Here is a 6,000-nt window from a genome sequence, read left to right as displayed (position 1 = left end):
TCCCAGCACTCTTTTGTCATATAACTCTTTGAAATTACAGTACTGACAAAAATGGTGTGTGTGTGTGTGTGTGTGTGTGTGTGTGTGTGTGTGTGTGTGTGTGTGTGTGTGTGTGTGTGTGTGTGTGTGTGTGCGCGCGCGCGCGCGCGCGTGCGTGCGTGCGTGCGTGCGTGCGTGTGTGCGTGCGTGCGTGCGTGCGTGTGTGTGTGTGTGTGTGTGTGTGTGTGTGTGTGTGTGTGTGTGTGTGTGTGTGTGTGTGTGTGTGTGTGTGTGTGTGTGTGTGTGTGTGTGTGTGTGTGTGTGTGTGTGTGTGTGTGTGTGTGTGTGTGTGTGTGTGTTTTAGAAAGAAATATATGAATTAGACATAACAGAGGAAAATTGTTTTGGTTAGAAAGGCGGGATTCAAGAGCTAATAGCTCAATTCTGCAGAAGAAATATTAAACACACACACACACCAACCCATCCTCCTACTACTACACTACTACTACTACTACACTAAAAACTACTACAAAATAGTAGTTTTTGTAACTATGTGCGCCATTGTACAAACATTGACGTACTAAGCAATTAGAATTTTGTACTATTCACTTTATAGTCTGAACAAATAAAGCTAAAAAATAAACATTTTTCTAGGCCTTGTATAGCACATGTACTATATTAGGCCTAAGAAGGTTAGGTTAGGTTAGTTTGTCTTTGCAACAAATAGAAAATCTTTTCCAGTTTGTCAAAATTCAATAGTATCATACAGATTTCTACTTGGGTTATACATCGGTATATGTACTACCAAAACAGGAGGAGGGGCTATTTTATATAATATATATATATATATATATATATATATATATATATATATATATATATATATATATATATTAGTATATTTTGGTAGCAGTCTTTCCTGTAGACATATTTTATTAAATATGACCGAAAAAGTAAGATTAATAATTCTAACACGAATTTTCTCAATCTTTCGTACATTATGCTTCACTGTTGGAGGTAAATCAAAAATCACTTCTCCAAAATTCATTTTTATTTCTAGTCTGACGCGACACGGGCGCGTTTCGTAAAACTTATTACATTTTCAAAGACTTCACAAATACACAACTGATTAGAACTTGCGTTTCCCTGATTTTATATCTACATTTGAGTGAGGTGGGAAGGGTGATGTGGCATTACATTTGAGTGAGGTGGGAAGGATGATGTGGCATTAGAGGATATTAATAGGGTATTAAAAGTATCAACACAAGACAGAACACGAAACAATGGATATTGAATAGAAGTGTTTGTAGAAAGCCTATTGGTCCATATTTCTTGATGCTTCTATATTGGAGCGGAGTCTTGAGGTGGGTAGAATATAGTTGTGCAATAATTGGCTGTTGATTGCTGGTGTTGACTTCTTGATGTGTAGTGCCTCGCAAACGTCAAGCCGCCTGCTATCGCTGTATCTATCGATGATTTCTGTGTTGTTTACTAGGATTTCTCTGGCGATGGTTTGGTTATGGGAAGAGATTATATGTTCCTTAATGGAGCCCTGTTGTTTATGCATCGTTAAACGCCTAGAAAGAGATGTTGTTGTCTTGCCTATATACTGGGTTTTTTGGAGCTTACAGTCCCCAAGTGGGCATTTGAAGGCATAGACGACGTTAGTCTCTTTTAAAGCGTTCTGTTTCGTGTCTGGAGAGTTTCTCATGAGTAGGCTGGCCGTTTTTCTGGTTTTATAGTAAATCGTCAGTTGTATCCTCTGATTTTTGTCTGTAGGGATAACGTTTCTATTAACAATATCTTTCAGGACCCTTTCCTCTGTTTTATGAGCTGTGGAAAAGAAGTTCCTGTAAAATAGTCTAATAGGGGGTATAGGTGTTGTGTTAGTTGTCTCTTCGGAGGTTGCATGGCTTTTCACTTTCCTTCTTATGATGTCTTCGATGAAACCATTGGAGAAACCGTTATTGACTAGAACCTGCCTTACCCTACAGAGTTCTTCGTCGAATTGCTTCCATTCTGAGCTGTGGCTGAGAGCACGGTCGACGTATGCGTTAACAACACTCCTCTTGTACCTGTCAGGGCAGTCGCTTTTGGCATTTAGGCACATTCCTATGTTTGTTTCCTTTGTGTAGACTGCAGTGTGGAAACCTCCGCCCTTTTCCATGACTGTTACATCTAGAAAAGGCAGCTTCCCATCCTTTTCCGTCTCGTAAGTGAAACGCAGCACGGAACTCTGCTCAAATGCCTCCTTCAGCTCCTGCAGATGTCTGACATCAGGTACCTGTGTAAAAATGTCGTCAACATACCTGCAGTATATGGCCGGTTTCAAGTTCATGTCGACTAAGACTTTTTGCTCGATGGTACCCATGTAGAAGTTTGCAAACAGGACACCTAGGGGAGAACCCATAGCGACCCCATCTACTTGCTTATACATGTGCCCATCCGGGCTCAAGAAGGGTGCCTCTTTAGTACAAGCTTGGAGTAGTTTCCTCAGAATACTTTCTGGCATGTCAAGAGGAGCACAGGCTGGATCACGATACACTCTGTCGGCTATCATTCCGATTGTCTCGTCCACAGGTACGTTGGTAAACAGCGATTCTACGTCCAACGAGGCTCTTATCCCTGTGGCCCGTGCGCCCCGCAGTAAGTCCACAAATTCCTTTGGAGACTTCAGGCCGAAGGCGCAAGGAACATAAGGAGTCAGCAGGCCGTTGAGTCGCTTCGCCAATCTGTACGTGGGTGTGGGTATCTGGCTAATGATTGGCCGAAGTGGGTTTCCAGGCTTGTGCGTCTTGACATTTCCATACGCATATCCAGGTTTATATTCCCCAATGATCTTTGGCAGGTGGAGTCCAGTCACGATACACTCTGATAGCCGACAGAGTGTATCGTGATCCAGCCTGTGCTCCTCTTGACATGCCAGAAAGTATTCTGAGGAAACTACTCCAAGCTTGTACTAAAGAGGCACCCTTCTTGAGCCCGGATGGGCACATGTATAAGCAAGTAGATGGGGTCGCTATGGGTTCTCCCCTAGGTGTCCTGTTTGCAAACTTCTACATGGGTACCATCGAGCAAAAAGTCTTAGTCGACATGAACTTGAAACCGGCCATATACTGCAGGTATGTTGACTACATTTTTACACAGGTACCTGATGTCAGACATCTGCAGGAGCTGAAGGAGGCATTTGAGCAGAGTTCCGTGCTGCGTTTCACTTACATAAGAACATAAGAACATAAGAACAAAGGTAACTGCAGGAGGCCTATTGGCCCATACGAGGCAGCTCCTATTCTATAACCACCCAATCCCACTCATATACTTGTCCAACCCGTGCTTGAAACAATCGAGGGACCCCACCTCCACAATGTTACGCGGCAATTGGTTCCACAAATCAACAACCCTGTTACTGAACCAGTATTTACCCAAGTCTTTCCTAAATCTAAACTTATCCAATTTATATCCATTGTTTCGTGTTCTGTCCTGTGTTGATACTTTTAATACCCTACGTATTAATATCCCCCCGGTTATGTCCATTCATCCACTTGTAAACCTCTATCATGTCACCCCTAACTCTTCGCCTTTCCAGTGAATGCAACTTAAGCTTTGTTAATCTTTCTTCATATGAAAGATTTCTAATTTGGGGAATTAACTTAGTCATCCTACGCTGGACACGTTCAAGTGAATTTATATCCATTCTATAATATGGCGACCAAAACTGAACTGCATAATCTAAATGGGGCCTAACTAGAGCAAGATATAGCTTGAGAACCACACCAGGTGTCTTGTTACTAACGCTGCGATTAATAAATCCAAGTGTCCGATTTGCCTTATTACGAACATTTATGCATTGATCCTTTTGTTTTAAATTCTTACTAATCATAACTCCCAGATCCCTTTCGCAATCCGAAAGACGGAAAAGGATGGGAAGCTGCCTTTTCTAGATGTAACAGTCATGGAAAAGGGCGGAGGTTTCCACACTGCAGTCTACACAAAGGAAACAAACATAGGAATGTGCCTAAATGCCAAAAGCGACTGCCCTGACAGGTACAAGAGGAGTGTTGTTAACGCATACGTCGACCGTGCTCTCAGCCACAGCTCAGAATGGAAGCAAGTCGACGAAGAACTCTGTAGGGTAAGGCAGGTTCTAGTCAATAACGGTTTCTCCAATGGTTTCATCGAAGACATCATAAGAAGGAAAGTGAAAAGCCATGCAACCTCCGAAGAGACAACTAACACAACACCTATACCCCCTATTAGACTATTTTACAGGAACTTCTTTTCCACAGCTCATAAAACAGAGGAAAGGGTCCTGAAAGATATTGTTAATAGAAACGTTATCCCTACAGACAAAAATCAGAGGATACAACTGACGATTTACTATAAAACCAGAAAAACGGCCAGCCTACTCATGAGAAACTCTCCAGACACGAAACAGAACGCTTTAAAAGAGACTAACGTCGTCTATGCCTTCAAATGCCCACTTGGGGACTGTAAGCTCCAAAAAACCCAGTATATAGGCAAGACAACAACATCTCTTTCTAGGCGTTTAACGATGCATAAACAACAGGGCTCCATTAAGGAACATATAATCTCTTCCCATAACCAAACCATCGCCAGAGAAATCCTAGTAAACAACACAGAAATCATCGATAGATACAGCGATAGCAGGCGGCTTGACGTTTGCGAGGCACTACACATCAAGAAGTCAACACCAGCAATCAACAGCCAATTATTGCACAACTATATTCTACCCACCTCAAGACTCCGCTCCAATATAGAAGCATCAAGAAATATGGACCAATAGGCTTTCTACAAACACTTCTATTCAATATCCATTGTTTCGTGTTCTGTCTTGTGTTGATACTTTTAATACCCTATTAATATCCTCTAATGCCACATCATCCTTCCCACCTCACTCAAATGTAATGCCACATCACCCTTCCCACCTCACTCAAATGTAGATATAAAATCAGGGAAACGCAAGTTCTAATCAGTTGTGTATTTGTGAAGTCTTTGAAAATGTAATAAGTTTTACGAAACGCGCCCGTGTCGCGTCAGACTAGAAATAAAAATGAATTTTGGAGAAGTGATTTTTGATTTACCTCCAACAGTGAAGCATAATGTACGAAAGATTGAGAAAATTCGTGTTAGAATTATTAATCTTACTTTTTCGGTCATATTTAATAAAATATATATATATATATATATATATATATATATATATATATATATATATATATATATATATATATATATATATATATATATATATATATATATATTTATTTGTATATTTTGGTAGCAGTCTTTCCTGTAGACATATATTATTAAATATAACCGAAAAAGTAAGATTAATAATTCTAACACGAATTTTCTCAATCTTTCGTACATTTCTTTTCACTGTTGGAGGTAATTCAAAAATTAATTCTCCAAAATTCATAATTTATTTCTAGTCTGACGCGACACGAGCGCGTTTCGTAAAACTTATTACATTTTCAAAGACTTTAGTTTACAAATACACAACTGAATAGAACTTACGCATCTCCGATTTCGTTTATATCTACATTTGAGTGAGGTGGATGGGGTGAGGTGGCATTAATAGGGTATTAATTTCATCAACACAAGACAGAACAAATGCCACCTCTTGTTCTGTCTTGTGTTGATGAAATTAATACCCTATTAATGCCACCTCACCCCATCCACCTCACTCAAATGTAGATATAAACGAAATCGGAGAATGCGTAAGTTCTATTCAGTTGTGTATTTGTAAACTAGTCTTTGAAAATGTAATAAGTTTTACGAAATGCGCTCGTGTCGCGTCAGACTAGAAATAAAAATGAATTTTGGAGAATTGATTTTTGAATTACCTCCAACAGTGAAAAGAAATGTATGAAAGATTGAGAAAATTCGTGTTAGAATTATTAATCTTACTTTTTCGGTCATATTTAATAATATATATATATATATATTATATATATATATATATATATATATATATATTATATATATATATATATATAT

This window comes from Procambarus clarkii, chromosome 60, assembly GCF_040958095.1.
Source record: "Procambarus clarkii isolate CNS0578487 chromosome 60, FALCON_Pclarkii_2.0, whole genome shotgun sequence".
Taxonomy (NCBI): Eukaryota; Metazoa; Arthropoda; class Malacostraca; order Decapoda; family Cambaridae; genus Procambarus; species Procambarus clarkii.
This window is presented reverse-complemented; position numbering follows the sequence as displayed.